This window comes from Zea mays, chromosome 1 (assembly GCF_902167145.1).
Source record: "Zea mays cultivar B73 chromosome 1, Zm-B73-REFERENCE-NAM-5.0, whole genome shotgun sequence".
In the NCBI taxonomy this organism is placed as follows: Eukaryota; Viridiplantae; Streptophyta; class Magnoliopsida; order Poales; family Poaceae; genus Zea; species Zea mays.
Genome location: NC_050096.1, coordinates 191,151,862 through 191,169,881, shown reverse-complemented (window position 1 = coordinate 191,169,881; position 18,020 = coordinate 191,151,862). Strand labels below are relative to the sequence as shown.

General features: G+C 44.0%; 1 pseudogene; it reads right to left on the bottom strand.

The window, feature by feature from the left end:
• Window positions 1-7,308: 7,308 nt before the first annotated feature.
• Window positions 7,309-7,941, bottom strand: LOC109941730 (uncharacterized; annotated as a pseudogene).
• Between the last annotated feature and the right edge of the window lie 10,079 nt (window positions 7,942-18,020).

Below are 18,020 nucleotides of genomic sequence, written 5' to 3'. Positions count from 1 at the left end.
GAAAACAGATGCTGGTGAACTATTTAAAGAGAAAAAGGGCTGATTGTTTAGGAGCTAAGTAATCTTTATTTTATTTCTCTGAGACAAGAGCTCCCGTATGATTTGCCTATTAGGACGGTGATAATTTTATGGTTGGAGAGGAGTGGTCATCTGTTAGCCGATTTGCGCAGCGCTCACTCGTTGGCTGAGACCGACACAGGGAACGAAGCGAACTGACGTCCGGACGAACGAAAGGCTACAGAATAAAATGAACCAAAACATTTTATTTGGGTGTCGCTTAGAAATTAAATTCTCGCGCATAAGTAGGAATAAAATGAATCGAGGTCGGTCGGCTTCGGATTCGACATCGAAATAAAACGAGTTGGATTAAAAAAAATCATTTCCGATGTTGATTTCCGAATTTAGATTGGACATAGAGATTTTAAGCCGAGTTGGATAAAACTTTATTAGGGGACAACACATTGGAGATTCCACTTGAGAGTACGAACTCGGATTAATTTTTGGACATAGATCGAACATCGAGAAATTGGATTCAGACACAGTTCGACTAGCAACTGTTGAGCGTATGATTAAATGAGCTTTAGACGAGATTTATAGTTCGTGATTGATTACTGAGTTTGCATTCGTGCCAAGAATAAAAAGTTTTAGTAGGTTCCAAATTCGGCCTTTTGTGAGACTGAATAACTCTGAATCCGGTGAAATGAGAATAAATAGTCTGGATAGTCAGAGACATACGCAAGCGAGAAATATAAATTTTCACTGAGCATCCGAGATTAGGATAAATCTCCCGACGTAACACGAAATAGACACCTGGGGTGTCACAGCCTTCCCCCCTTAAAAGTATCTCGTCCCGAGATTCGGACAAAGATCTTCAAGGGTGGAGAAGCATGTAACTCCTAGGCTGATGATAGATGCAAATCCATGAGATGGTATGTGACACGATACGACAGATAGATTTGGACCGAATACCATGACATATTGAGACAAAATGCCATGATCACTCTGAGAGAATGTTCACAAAACACAGCACACCGGTGTAGTTCCATAATGGATCACGACTATTAACCGCGATACTAGCGCGTGCCAAGCAGCTCAACGATGTGTGCACCATAGGAGGCTCTCGGTTTTGTCGCGGCACCATCAGTCGTTAGCCATAATACCATTACCAAACACAAACAATGAGAAATCCACATAGCACAGATAGATGGAGCCCATGAGAATATGGCTCAGAAAATGTGATTGAAGTTGAAGTAAAGATTGTTGGCAAAAGAGCATCACATGAGAATTTTCTTCAACTCAGAGAATTATTTTATGATTGACACGGAGATTATCAGGTCAGAGATTTATATGAGAGTGGATATGAGGGGAACCAACAATGAGATCAAGATTGGCAACTTGCTAAGACATGAGAGAACTAAAGTCAACAGCATAATCCATTGAACCAAATGGATACACTGCTTAGAGATAAAATCGATAAAACAACGTCATGATCCGCAGAGAAGGGGGTATGAGAACGATCAGAAATGAGAGATTAGATTGATCGACATCCGGTACTTGAGAACAGGTTATAGCAGATAACCAGATAATGGGGCAGAATCAATGAAGGATCTAGAGATTCGGATGATAAAGCCACAACATGATTCATAAGAAAAAGATTTCCAGATCCAGGTGAAAAGAGAGGTAGTCGCATGAGATCGATTAGGATGAGCACCAAAAAGGTTATGAAGGTTCGGGATAGGATCTATGGAAAGAAACATGGCCTTAATAGGGTTTGCGCAACTAGACACCAAACAACATTTTTTTTGACATAACAAGTGCACAAGGAAGCTTTAGTCGATTTAGGGGTCAAGCTATGGGAATCTACAAGTTGTGTAGGTGTAAATTCAAGTGTAAAAGATTCAAGGGCTAGAAAATACCAACACAAGCAGGATTTTTTAAGAGGTTTCACTTGCTAAACTCAAGGTTGTTTGGACGAGGGTCTTTTCATGAGCGAAACAAACAACATTATATATATATATATTTGCTGGTTGGGGGGCAAAAAGGGTCGAACAACTAAAACATTTCCTAGGTAGCAAGACAAGAGAAGTACATAACACAACCTAGTCAAGACTATCATGACACACAGGATAAGACATTTTTTTCAGTTCATAGCAATACAGCACATTATTCACAATTTCTTATTATTGGAATAAAGGCGAGAGAAGTATGTTGGTGCACAAGAGACAATGATGCGACAATCATGATGCATGCTCATTCTAGTCGTCTTCTTAGACCTAACTACTTTTTCCGGGTGCTTCTACAGCAGCCTTATTAATAATAGTAGTAGCCTTACTGGCCTATATAAATAGCCACCTAGCTACCCATCTATTCCTGAGGCTTCACGTCCTAGGTCTATCCTTATCGTCCCGACGATCTATCCAACATTGGTTTCTAAGCAAGTTTTACTTTTAAAAAGTTGGTATTCCTGACTTATTGACTTCTCTATAATGGTATTTGCTCCGATACCAGCTGTGGCGCAACCGCCCGAATTATTCCAGCTTAAATGCCCAAGTCGCACCTTTAAAGGCAGCAACACACTTAAACCGGAATAACCCGTCAGTCCCTCGGATCTAGTCTGATAAAGCCACTTATCCAGGATCGAATACCACTAGCTAACTCGAAGGTGAGGCACAGAGAAATACAATAAAGCATAATACCACAAATTTAAGAAGTATCAATAGTGATTACATTATTGGAGTTTTAGAAATAGTAACCATAAATTTTAATGCAGCGGAAATAACTAACGGAGAAAACCGAGTAACATGGCGAAGCCTGGCCACGCTACTCCTCCTGGTCCTCTCCTGTGGAAGCAGTAACCCACTCGACCATCTATCCTAGTGGCAGGGATGAAAGCCAAGTCACACCATCAACCAAATCAAGGAAGTACCTACAAAAATTATGCCACAAGCAAGGCTGAGTATACTAATACTCAGCTAGACTTACCCGATGTGAGGAGTCTACTCCTCTACCTCTAGACCATGAAGCTGTTTGGCTGAGGGGTTTGGTTTGCCAAAAGCACTAGCTGAGTCTAAAAACAAGTTTTAGCTTTTCAAGTTCTAGAATAATAATTTAGACTAGATGAGCACCTAACTATCCATACATGGTATCAAGCAATTTAGTCAATCAACATCTTTTGAAAGTAACCTCATTTCCACTTATTACTCAATGCAGTACCATGGATCAAACAGTCTCATTAGCTGCGAGAAGCAGACGATTTGAATCGAGTTTTAACCTTGCAAGGTAAACCTAAACACACGACATGTCAGGGCACTCTGTCCCCACACATATCAACCGTCCCCATCGATCCCCCGTTCGCGGCCAGGGCTCACCGCCTTGGCGTACAATGCTCCACTGATCTCGGCTGCCGCCGTGCAGTGACCGCACTTGTACCCATCAGATCTAGAATGGGAGACCACGTCACAGGACAAGTGAGGAGAAAAGTCCGTGCCCGGCTTCACTCAGGTACTAGGTTTACCGGTTACCATATTTCCCGACATGTGTTTAGTACGTTCAAACGCTTGACACAGGTATCCGCACGTTAATCCTTATTCCAATTTCGTCTCGTAGACAGCGCATCCCTATGGATCCGTGTCCACAGACCATCATCATTCTGTTATCAAAATGGATACAACCAATTCCTGACCTCGCGCGAGTGCAAGAAAAATCACTCGACTTCTACCGAGATCCTGATTTAGCATAGCAGCTACTCGACCTAGCATACTAGTATCCATCTCAAAAGGAATCCTGGGTTCATGCAACTAGGGTTTCAACCAACTCCTATACTTAAGTGCACGGTATAAGCCTACAAACATTAAGTGTAGTAAAATAGCATATATAAACGGTTATGCATAAAACCGGGGCTTGCCTAGAATTCAACACTAGATAGTGTTTGCTAGGGGATACTCGCTTGGCGAGCATCCACTGGTTAAGTCCATTATTCTCTAGGCCGTCCACCAATTGCCTCTTGTGGTTGGCACCACATCACTTGCTCGATCGTCATCTCTCGGTCCTAATAAGATGCAATATGCATATGTATGAACTCAATGAAAAATATCACAAGATATTCCAATGCATGATAGCGAACTAAACACTAATTAGTAAGACACTGCAACGACTATACGCAAGCGCTAGCTAGTTGTACGTTATTAGCGTTCACTATTAAAAAGACAACACCATTTTAGATACTTACGCAACACAAATACGACATCACAATCAACTAGAGAAAGAAACATATAAAACAGGACACATACGTTATCTCAAACTTAGCCATGGCAAGTCTACATTAATTAAGAGCTAACCAAACATTTTTAGCAAAAATGGTGAACTAAACAATCAAATAAGCACTTGCAGATTTTTGGACAGCAACACATCAGTTACTTGTTTTAATCATAACTCTTCAAATATTAATCCAAAAATAGAAAACTAGGATTTTCTGGAAAGCTTAAGAAGTTCTCTACAACTTTGGTATTATCATCTCAATATGATTCAACACTTAGCAAGGTCAAAAAGTGATAACACGACAGCTCTGTCCAGATTTGGACAGATTCAGACTTACAACTTCGAAAATTCACAACTAAAGATTCAGACATCCAAACAAAGTGATCCTAGACTTTATAGAAATATAATTAAATGTTCTACAAATTATTTATAAACATCCCTGGCTGGTTTAATATGTGTCAAGGGTAAAATACACTAAGAAGGCTTTGCTATCTAGAACTGGACAGATTCAGTCTTGACATTTTAAATATCCATAACTTAACCTTAAAATCCCCAAAAAGAGTGATCCAAGACTTTTTGGAAAGCCTAGCAAAAGTACTACACAACTTTTATAATCACCAAGAAGAGATTTTATGTTTAACCAAGTCAAACAATTCAGTTTTCAAAATCTGTTCTGACAGTGGACAGAACATAGCAACCAGTTTGTAAAATTCATAACTCTTAAACTATCAGTCCTATGGTTATGAACTTTTAGCACAACAAAGATAAGAAAAACATCTACAACTTTCTTATGACGACCATGAACAGATTGTAACATTAACTTAAGCAAACAATTCAATCTCTGAAATCTGTACTGAAATTGGACAGATTCAGTTACTGAATTTGTAAAATGCGTAACTTCTAAACGGTCAGACTTATGGCTGTCAGATTTTAACACAAGTAATATAATAAAGTTATCTACAACTTTTCTATATGGCTTTTCTACAGAAAACATAATTTACTCCATCAAACATACAGCACGATGAAAACAGTGCGTGCAGCTCAAAACAGCAACTAATAAAAATTCAGCTCCTAATTACTTCAAGAATCGCCGCGTTCTAGAGACTTGAACCATTCTAACACTTTACCATTTGTTAAAGTTAAAACAATCAAGTTAGGACCCACAAGTAGACTTACCAACTTTTTACCAAGTTATTTCGTGCCTAGAATTTCCATTCACAATTAACAACGCATCTACCGCAATAATCTTACCCGGTACATATACGTTTATCGATGCGCCCTTCACACACTAATTTGCATTTTAACTTAGACATCACATAAACACTACTACCTTTCATCCGCGACCATAACCATGCACATTTAGACTACAACAAGCCAATCATCATGATCACGAGCTTAACCAAAGCCGTCTAACAATTCGGCTAACTAGAGCAACTACATAGCTCGCTAAATAACATACACGTCGACTAGCCCATTATTATCGCAATCCAAGACACAACATACACTACAACATTTTTTTATAAACATACGTATTTACGTGTATATTCGCACTTCAACCAAATCATACGAATCGTAAACCACTAATCTCCAACTCGCAACCACCATGCACTTACTTCCCAAATCGTGAACACATACATGTTTATCATATGAACTGAGCATTTCAATAATCATTCTAAAACAAACTAACTCCATTACACAACTTGTATCACGAACCTACTTGACCACCCGATGTGTCTAATCGAAATCGTGAGCACAGCCATACACTATATGCAAAGCATAATTTAACGAACACATAATGTGTATCGTCACGGCTCGACTTATAAACATAGAGGAAGCGATGACTACTTTGGCATGTCATCACCTCACCACACAAGTCAAAGCAATGCCTAGCCACATCAACCAAACTTCTAGTCGAGTAAAACCTACACCTCCTTGTCACGAATACAACCATATTGCAACATTTATTCGGAACATTTCCATCCACCTGGCGCAACACTTGATGTAACATACTCCAGCACACTTGTTCAATGGCAAACTCTGTGCATACTTTCGCCAACAAATTTATATATATAATACAAAATAATGTAGACTACTTATTGGCCACTGCTTGGAACACTAAGCATACCCTACACATTAAAAGTTGCGACAACCAACACACTATTTTATGACAAGGCGTTTAACCACGATTTAATATAACCACGACGCATTTGTGCAACACATAAAGAATCATTGTGATTACCAAAATATATTATATCCGTTAATCGAACACTACCCGAAACAACAAATCGGCTTACCATAAACAACTCGGTCGATACCGCTGCACACATGGCATGGAGATGAACGCGCCAACGTGTACCGGAGAGCAGAGCAAAGCCAAAGGAGCACAACGGGCACCACGACGCAACAAGGTGGAGCACGCGCCACGGAGGAGCTGTTGCGGCTGCTGTTTTGTGTGGCAAAACAACAGGAAGGATAGCGTCAACGGGCAGGAATGGAGCAGGGCACCAAAAGCGATGACACTAGACACCGAGATGCTGCTGCTGGGCATTTTGTCGAACAACACGCAAGCATGACAAGGGTAAGACATAGGGGCAGTGTGCTACTGCGGCTAGCGCAGCACAGCGAGGCATGGGACAGCGATGGACACGGCAGGGACGAGCTAGGAGACGGCATCGGCGTGCTGGAGCTGCATGGGCGGCGGGGTTGCATGAGAAAATGACGAGAACATCAAGATCGATGATGCTCTCCACGACTCGCTGCCCTACTTAGCATTTCGTCGAACACCCCATTCACATGGCCACAACAGTCCAAAATGGAGATCGACGGTGTTCTGTCGGGGAGGGCGTGCTATGGAGGAGCGGCGAAGAAGCAGCACGATGACGGAGGAACTTCAAGGCGATGGACAACAGCAACTATGCACAAGGAGCAGTGAGGCTCGTGGCTAGCGTCGCTTCCGATGAGGATTGTGGCCATGGATTTGGAGCTTGGGCAGGGGCATGCAGTGACTTAGGAGTCCCGACGGCGAGCTCGTGAGCAGGGAACAATTGCTGCTTAGCGGAGGTAGAAAGCCAGTTGGGGAACTGTGCCATGGGAATATCCATAGAGGGAGGAGTAGGGACAGAGAAGGGGGCACCGAGTCTTTGCCCTGGGGAAGTTGACAGGGTGCAGGTTCGAATACCTAGCGTCGATGGGGGAGACGGGGATCTGACCATGGAGCTTAGGGCTACATGCGCCCATGACAGAGGAAAGGGAAGAGGAGTGCTGAGTGGGGGGAGGAGAGCATTGGCAAGCTCCTGTAGAAAGTTGGGTGCCGAGTGGGGGAATGGAGCAGAGGGAGCCGAGCTGCCCATCGAAGGAGGAAGAAGAGGACGTCGAGCTCACAGCCATGGAGGAGCAGAGGGGTCCGGCTTGTCCTGGCAGGTGGTGAGCTCGGCCATGGGAGAAATGGCACCCGCGCCTTGGGGAAGAATGGCTCTGTGCTTGGGAGCTTCTGCTGCTAGCGCCCACGGAAGCGAGGCCAAGCAGGGGGAACCTCAACCATGGGTGATTGCGCTATGGGAGGCTCCGAGCAGGGGGCGCCGGCGAGGAATATGTTGCTGGGGAATGGGAGCTGCTGCTCCCTGCTCTGAACAGATCGGAGGGGAGCTCGGCGTGTGCTGAGGGAGATGGCGGGGAGGTGGCCATGGACGAGCTTGGGGGAAGAAGAAGAGACGGTGGGGAAGACGGAGCCTACGCTAGTGTCCTGGGCTCACCATGCGTAGGTCAGCAGAAGGAGCAGAGAAGGGAGATAAAAGGGGTTAGCAGCACACGACATTGGTCGAAAAGGGGCGGCTTACCCACTGGCCGGCTGCAGCTACTGGCGAGCAGGTGCGACATGCAGCCATTGGTTGGCGTAGCTGGTGGCCAGGCATTGGCTGCTAGCCAGAGTAGGCCGTGGCGTGCGGGAGAAAAGAAAATAGATGCTGGTGAACTATTTAAAGAGAAAATGGCTGATTGTTTAGGAGCTAAGTAATCTTTATTTTATTTCTCTGAGACAAGAGCTCCCGTATGATTTGCCTATTAGGACGGTGACAATTTATTGGTTGGAGAGGAGTGGTCATCTGTTAGCCGATTTGCGTAGCGCTCACTCGTTGGCTAAGACCAACACAGGGAACAAAGCAAACTGATATCCAGACGAACGAAAGGCTACGGAATAAAATGAACCGAAACATTTTATTTGGGTGTCGCTTGGAAATTAAATTCTCGCGCATAAGTAGGAATAAAATGAATCGAGAGCGATCGGCTTCGGATTCGGCATCGAAATAAAACGAGTCGGATTAATAAAAATCATTGACGATGTTGATTTTCGAATTTAGATTGGACACAGAGATTTTAAGCCGAGTTAGATAAAAATTTATTAGGGGACAACACATTGGAGATTCCACTTGAGAGTACAAACTTGGATTAATTTTTGGACATAGATCGAACATCGAGAAATTGGATTCGGACACAGTTCGACTAGCAACTGCCGAGCGTATGATTAAATGAGCTTTAGACGAGATTTATAGTTCGAGATTGATTACCGAGTTTGCATTCGTGCCAAGAATAAAAAGTTTTAGTAGGTTCCAAATTCGGCCTTCTGTGAGACCGAATAACTCCGAATCCGGTGAAATGAGAATAAATAGTCTGGATTGTCAGAGACATACGCGAGCAAGAAATAGAAATTTTCACTGAGCATCCGAGATCAGGATAAATCTCCCGACGTAACACGAAATACACACCTGGGGTGTCACAATAAATCTTCCCCTTTTATGGAGATATGACATGTATAAGGAAAACTACACGCAAATCTACTAGACCCTTTGGCGTGCCTCGTCATCAGTTAGCCCCCAGACATGAAGGGAGCAGTAGTGACTCCAATGACCCTATTGGAGATCTGGAAGCTAAAGTGGAGTAACTCCAATCAGAGCTACGCCATCGGAACAAGGCACAAGAGCAGGACAGTCAGCGTATAGCTGAACTGTCAGCTGAAGTCAGTCGCTTGAGGTTTGAGATCTTAGAGCGAGATTCGGCCATCGACTGGGCCATTAACTCACGTTTGATCGCTTGGCACCGCGAAGCAAAAGCTCGAGCCCATGTGGATGAGCTTGACGCGGCCATCGATAACCTACAAGCATATTGTAATACATTACATGAAGAAGTTCATGTGCTGTATGCTCGACTGCACCCGGACGTGCCTTCCGACGCTACTGCAATGGAAGCTGGACCCTCGGGAACAGCAAATGCAGGACCTGAGGGGGAGTTGGACCTTTTTAAGCCCCCTCCTTCTATGAACCTGGCTGACGAGCGGTCTCCTGCAGCAGACAGTGAAGCAACCAAAGACGATGAAGACTAGAATAGTATAGTTTAGGTATAATACTTATGTAAGATAAGTAATGAAGTCGGGTTGTATGCTGGAGTCTGTATAATTACATTTTGGTAATGTAATATGATGGTATGTACTGGCATGTTATATTTTTCCCAAATGTTTCTTTGCCTCAGATGCCATCACGGACTCACGCGCAGACGGTGCAGGGACTTCCCGTGGTCGGGAAGAAACTCCCAACCCACCGCCTGTACCACCGACACTGGTTGAGGCTATCGCTGCCTTGGTCAATGCTACTGCAGATAATACCCACTTCCTACATGAGATGGCGGGTAATCAGTTCCAACAGCATGTTAGGAGAGATCCTCCACAAGGACCACGCGAAACCTCATACTTGGAATTCTCCGAGACGCATCCTGTGACGGAACCTCCCAAGTTATTAGGCCCACCTATAGCTGTCCTTGTCCTGCGGACCTTGGACAACCCTGTAGATGCACATAATTACTTGACAAGTTCGGTATCTGTATCTGAAAGCGAAATAGGCTTACACCTTTTCCTAATTGATTTTGGTGGTTGAATTGCCCAACACAAATAATTGGACTAACTAGTTTGCTCTAGATTATAAGTTTTACAGGTGCCAAAGGTTCACAATAAACCAATACAAGTCAAAAGAAAGGGTTCAAACAAAAGGAGCAAAAGATAACCGAAGGCAACCCTGGTCTGGCGCACCGGACTGTCCGGTGTGCTACCGGACAGTGTCCGGTGCACCACCGGACAGTGTCCAGTGCACCAGGGAACTCCAACTCCAAACTCGCCAGTCTCGGGAATTCTGGGAGCCACTCCGCTAAAATTCACCGGACTGTCCGATGTGCCAGCGGAGCAACGGCTACTTCAGCGCCAACGGTCGTCTGCATCCGCATTCAATGTGCTACATTGCGCGCCAGAGTCAGAGCAGCGCTAGAAGGCGCATCAGACAGTCTACAGAACATGTCCGGTGGCCCAGAAGACAGAAGCTCCAACGGTCGAACCCTAACGGTCGGGTGACGTGGCTGGCACACCGGACAGTGTCTGGTGGCGCACCGGACTGTCGGTGCGCCATTCGACAGCAGCCTCCACCAAACGGCTAGTTTGGTGGTTGGGGCTATAAATACCCCAACCACTCCACCATTCATGGCATCCAAGTTTTCCACCTTCCAACACATTACAAGAGCTATAGCATTCAATACAAGACACACAAAAGAGATCAAATCCTCTCCCAAGTCTCTAGTTCAATTCCAATCAATAGTGACTAGTGAGAGAGAGTGACTTGTGTTCATTTGAGCTCTTGCGCTTGGATTGCTTCTTTTCCTTCTCATTCTTTCTTGTGTTCATCTCAATTGTAACCGAGGCAAGAGACACCAATTGTGTGGTGATCCTTGCAGGGACTTTGTGTCCCGTTTGATTGAGAAGAGAAGCTCACTCGGTCTAAGTGACCAATTGAGAGAGGGAAAAGGTTGAAAGAGACCCGGTCTTTGTGACCACCTCAACGGGGAGTAGGTTTGCAAGAACCGAACCTCAGTAAAACAAATCATCGTGTCACATTCTTTATTTACTTGTGGTTTGTTTTTGCCCTCTCTCTTGGACTCGATTTTAATTCTAACGCTAACCCCGGCTTGTAGTTGTGCTTAAACTTTGTAAATTTCAGATTCGCCCTATTCACCCCCCTCTAGGCGACTTTCAGTATCCTTATTTCCTCGCCCAAGAGCGCTTCACCCGTCACGCAGATATTACAACACATTGGAGGAACGAATAAGCGGAAGCAATTACAATAACTTAGTTTACAATTATTCAAATATAGAGAAAGAGTATTATAGTTATTACAAAACCAGGGTCTATGAGTGCATAAGTATTATTACAGACTTGGGAGGCAAAAACCCCTCCCGCATAAAAGTATATTGTTTTTCAAGTGGGAGGCCAACTTCCTCCCGCGAATTTACTACTGTGATTCTTCCTTGGGCACCACCTTAGAACAAAAACAACAAAAGTCTGTTGTTTCCTCACCTACAACAACATGGGTTCGAAAACCCTGAGTACGAAGTGTACTTTCGCAAGTCTTACCCGTCAAAATAAAAGACTCTCAAGGATATGCTGGCTTGAGGGAGTCAAGGTAAGGTTGATCAAATATCAAGACTCTGTTTGCAAAAATTCTTACTAATAGTGGATCCTTAAAAATCCAGTTTTATTAGCAAGTTAAGTCATTAACTAAATCTAGAGTTCCTTCTACCCTAGTTCAAGCACTTGGCCTATACTAGCCATCTTTTATCACCCCTTTTAGTTCACTAGAATGCTACATGTAAGTCAGTGACCAAGTCTTCATGTCCGAGAAGTAACAGCGATACGAATCGATTAATACCCAGCTGGGGATCTCCAATCACACGACATATGTATCACTTAACCCTTGCATATGTCAACTCGCCACCGGGTTTCTTAAGACCAGACCGTGTTCACGCCAACCGAGAGCACAGATACACCACCGTCCAGCCTCTTGCCACGGAGGGTACATGCTACTCTCGCCATCTCTCCACTCCCATTGCGTGTTGGCCTTTCTGGTATTAGTCTACCCGAGGCAAAGCTTACCCATGACGAGGCATGTGACTAGTTAAAAGGTCCTCGATCATCAAACCTACATCGACACGGTCCTTAACCGACTCAGACGGAGGCACTACACCGAGACTCTCTTCTAGTGCAAGTCACTCGTCCGGTCTCAGCTTTATCATTTAAACCCAAAGTTCGGTACCTGGCAGAGGTACATGTTTTCTGATGCTGAACCCATCACGGCCATGATGGATCCACCATCAAGTTTTTCTTTTTGAAAACATCCCCTTCCCTTTGAAGCATCACCTTTGGTTTAAAACAAAACTTTTTTGTTTGCTAAAGCAAGACTAAGCATTAGAAAACCTTTTAATAAAACAGGTAATCAAGGAATGGTAAACAGTTCCAAGGAAGGAAATGCATCAATTGGTTTATGTAACACCATAAAAGCCATCAACTAAAAATAATGAATTTAGTCATTATGGTAATTAGGATAATAATTTTTTTAATGGTTTAATTATTTATTTGCACTTGGAATCATTTTTCTCTGTATGCGCATGATTGATGATCGGATGTTTTTTAGCAATTCTTTTTAAAAGAAAATCCTAGTAATTAATATAATAATTAAATAATATAACAGTTATTAGCTTAAAACAAGTATTTTATTTATAAATAATTTTGGTGAATTTTTATGAATTTTTTGAGCTCTTTCAAAATTCATTTCGAAATTTTAAAAAAAGAAAGACCTAACCTAACCGGCCCACTAGGGGCCCAACCACCCCAAACCCTAGTCGCGCGCGCCAGGCTCTCCTAACTGCCGCCGCTCTCTGCAGTCTCTCCCTCTCCCCCTATTCTCTCTCTCTCCCTCCTTCTCTCTTCTCTCCCTTGCTCTCCCTCACGCGTGCCTGGAAGCCGCCCCGACGGCGTGAAGCCGCGCGCCCTGCACTGGCCGGCCCCACCACGGCCAAGCCGCCCTACCCCAAGCCCGTGACCCCAGGCAGCTGGCCGGCCCCACCGCGGCCGAGCTGCCCCACTCACCGGTCCCACGCTTGGGCGCGCCGCTCCTGCCCTGCTTGCGCGCCGCCAGGGACGCGACCGCACCTGCACGAGCTCGGCCGTGTCCGACGTCCGTGACCCCGACCGACCGCGCGCCTGCCCCGCCATCCGTTCATCCATGACATTAAGGAGCTTCACGTGACCGTTTCTTCTCCCTCTCCCATTTGCTCTCCATTAAAGCCATGGAGAGAAACCGACGCATCAATGGTCTTGAAGACGCCAACCGTTCTTCTCTCCCTAGCCGACTCTCCTTCTCCCTTCTATTCCCTATAAAACCGAGCGCCCTCTCCTCTCTTTCTCCCCTACCCGAGCTCTCTCTCATTCCTCGCACTCTCTCGCTCGCCATTCGTCACCGGAGTTCGCCGTGGTCGCCGGAGCTCGCCGTTCGTCACCGGAGTTCGCCGTTCATCGCTGGAGCCACGCACCCGCCATCCGAAGACCGAACCCCCGCTCTTCTCCACCCGATCGAAACCCCGTCGAGTCCTCCCCATCACACGTACGAACCCAAGGTTGAAGACGACCCAAATTAATTTGTGTATTTTATAAAATACTTTTGATTCGATTCATGAATTGTATATTTATGTTGTTGTAATATGAACATGTGTGATCCGAAATTCATACGAGCGTGTTATGGAATTTTGGGTAGATATGTAGTACACCGTGATTGTTCATGTTAGTCGATGCATTGATTTTTGGATTAGAGAAATATGACGATAATTTAGTAGTCACACGTTGGTGATAAAAACACTAGATAGGAAATGTTGTAGTTAAATTTGGCCACAAGGAACTTTAGAAACTATTTGGAGAATTATAGTCATAGGTGCATTTTAATGGATTTAAAAAATAGTATAGGATTCATGTCATATAAACGTTATAGGATTTTAGATGATTTATATCCGATTATATTATTAATATTTTTCTTTTAGAAAGAAAGGAGAAAATACCAGTAGATTTTTACTAGCCAAATAAACATGTTCGCAAGTATATCACTTAAATTCTTAGAGTTAGTAAAATACCTGTTTAGGTCAAAATAACCCCGCTTATGTTATAAAAAGTCCAATTAGTAATTTATATGGATTTTTAGAATATTAATATTAATAGATTCATTTCTAGCCATACTCAACAATTCAAGTTAGGAATAAAAAGAATAAAAATTAATAGTCGATTTACTAGTATTAAAGACAATAACTATCATTTATTTTCATTGATGATGTTAAAACATATTAATACTAGTTAAAATTGTATTTATAGCACCCACTCATAAATTCACCTTTTAGGACTCACAATAATAGCTATAATTGAATTAATAAGTATTTACGCGTTTAGGACGTATTTAAGATGTGATAAGTGCGATGTGTTAATGTGTATGTAATGGTGTATGTTTATGTAATGGTGCATGTTTATTTATTGGTGTATGTTTTCTCTTTGTATGGCAACGTACAACGTTATTAGAAGCTGATTGTGTGGTAGAGGATCCGAATTCGTTCGAGGACGATCCGCAAGACGCTTTTGAGCAAGGCAAGTGGATTCTCCCTCTGCATATTCTTTTTGTACCCATTCATTGCATATAATAATGTTTACTTTTTGATATACTACATAATTTGATGGGTATTACCTAATTAAGGATTTCCTAGATTTACCAACTGTATTCCTTGTTTACCCTGGAAAATTACTAAGCTTTGCAAATTTGTGCTACCGCTCAACTTAATGATTTTTGATGTCACTCATTAATTGGTATTAATGTTCCAAAAATTTAATTGGCAATTATGACATTAACCCGATGGTTAAAACAACATTATTACATATTAATTGGAACATGGAGTGACCACCCAGGATAACAGTGCAACCACGAGTGCTATCATGGCTCTGGCTTTGGTAATTAGCTTTATATGCTTAGTGCCTGGCAACCTTACCTGAAATATGGGCAAGAGGGGGAGCGGTGGTGTTGGCAGCCCATGTTATCATATGGACGTATTCTTGGCTAAGGTACCTCACCCAGGGGGTCACCACCATCGGCTTTAGAAATCTTAGCGGGTTGCTTCGTATTAAGTGTAATTTGTGAAAGCCTCATAATGGATCCCTAGCCATTCACCTCGGCAGTGTTTAAGGGTCCGATCAACCCGGGCTAGATGGGATACATGGCTTGTGAGTAAAGTTGTACCACTTATGCAGAGTGTAAAACTGATATATCAGCCGTGCTCCCGGTTATGAGCGACCTGGACTCCTCACATGATAATTGAACTTGAAGACGGAATTAAATTGAGATCCGATGATCTGCCAATGATTTGCTTAAGTGGTTTCACTTAAGTGTTTTTGTTATATTCATATTGCTTTGTTAAAATGGGATATTTGGGATTCACACTTATTAGTAAGACAGGTGTTGTTAATAAAATATTGACCAACTAAAATGCTTACTGCTCAACCTTAGCCTCACCTTGTTATACCCGCATTAATTTTTCCCCCACTTGCTGAGCCCCGACCATAAGTGAGCTCACCCTTGCTAATATTTTGATCAAAGGGTGATGCTGGAGACTTTGATGGAGATTTTGACGACGATGAATTCTAAGTCTAACGATACGCCGGTCATCTTCCTGTGGGAGATTGCCCATGTTATTTATTTCCGCTTTACTTTGATGTGATACTTGTTAAAGATATAATGTTTCAGATGATGTAATAAAGTATTCTACTCTCTTTACGCCTTTATTGCATTGTCTTTTGATATATTACACTTGTGACGTCAACATATGTGTGGAAATGGATCCTAGCACACATGTGCTATACGCTCGGTTCTGCCCCCTGGAACCGGGTGTGATAGAAGTGGTATCAAAGCTATGCTGACCCTAGGTCGTTAGACTAGTTAGAAATGGAAAGCCTAGTTTGTTCAAAACTTGCTAATTTCATTCTTATAAATTATTTTATCAGCCTTACCTCTTTAAAATTTCAACTGAGTTGACATTTCTCTTGTAGATGGTTCGTACCCTCCAAACTACCCATGTCAACACCAGCTACGCCCCTTCGCCCTGGCAAATCCAAGTCTACCCAGTGGTAGTCAAGGAAGTTCCAGTGGACCTCCCTCACGTCCGAGTGAAGAATGGAGTCATCCTGGAGGACAGCTCGGAGGAACAGCTACCGACGCCCACCCCGTTGGCAGAGTCCCTGGCCTTTGCAGCTAGGTCATCGACATCGGCACTGCCTGCACCAGCCATCCAAGCACCTGCACCCAGAGGCGACGACCCCGATGACTCTGGGGACGATGATGACAAGGATGATGACGATGAAGAAGGAGGAGACGAACACGTCAACGAGGAAGCTAACTATGCCCAACAGGACTACTTCATGGGGTTTGGTCCAGTTGTCAAACATTACACATCAATGTTCGAGACGGGGCACTTCCCCAACCTGCTGCAAGACGTGCTGCACGCGCTAGGCACCTATGTCCACCCCCTGTACGAAACAAGGAGAGTGAGCGAGCCTCCCCGGGCTTGCTACTACATCACTCGCATCCATGTCAGGGTGATGGATGTAGGGGATAGGGGATTCAGGACTCTGTCTGCTCATGAGTCCCTAACACCGCTATCCACCTACGCTGCCTCGTTCAGCGACGCTGCCAGACAGACCATGTGGTCTCTTAGCCGTACCTACCGGCAGCAGCTACAGGACATGAGGTTCAGGCATCTTCCTCTGCGTCTAAGTGGAGGAAGCCAGACCAGCATCGTCCCAGGTGAAGCTGGTGAGGATCACCTCAACACCCTAGCTGGTGTAGTGGCCGGTCTCAACACTGACCTAGACAGTGCCACCCTGGATCTCTCTAGGGTGCACTTGGAGCTGGAGAATGCCCATGCTAGGAGCCCTGGAAGCCCAACTTCAAGGACTGGATCCGCCCAAAGCCTAGGTCCCCGCCATGGTGTTGTCTCCTCCCCGCAAGAGGCTACGCTATGGGGAGCCCGGATCCGTCACTAGGCTGCTTTAAGAATTTTAAGTTATGATGTAATAAGTTAGTCTTCGCGTCAGATGATGATACTCTTTTTAAGTTATCTTATTAATAAATAACAACCATGTGATGGTGTTGATTGACATGTTTGAGTTGGATTTTTGTTTGAGTGTAATGGTCTTATGGAATGATGGCCATAAGAGCATATAAAAAATAATAAACTTAGGATACTCCCCTCTAGAATCTTTTCTACTCCTCACTTTTTTAAGGATTTCACTTCCTAACCAATCAGATGGTGAATGCTCGTCAAGGACCCAACAACAACCGGAACCAGCGTGGTCAACAGATACCACCACCACCACCGAATCCCAACATGGAGCAGTTCATCGCCGCCCAGATGCAGTTCCTGCAGGGTCTTACTGCAACTGTTCAGCAGATTTAGTAGAACCAGCTGAATCAACAGCATCAGCAGCAACAACAGAATGCACCCCTGGCCAGAGATAAGCACCAGGATTTTATGAGTCATCATCCGCCAACATTCTCCCATGCGGTTGATCCTCTGGATGCCGATGACTGGCTCAAAGTCATTGGAAAGAAGCTTGACATCACCCAGTGCAACGACCGGGAGAAGGTCTTGTACGCGTTGGGAAGACTCGAGGGAGCCGCGTCTGACTGGTGGGATGCCTTCACAGCGGCACATCCCAACGCGGATACTATAACTTGGCAGGAGTTCCAAACGAACTTCTGCGCTCATCACATTCCTTCGGGAATTATGAAGTTGAAGAAGAAGGAATTCCTTTCCCTTACTCAAGGGAATATGTCGGTCAGTGAGTATCGTGATCGCTTTACTCAGCTTTCACG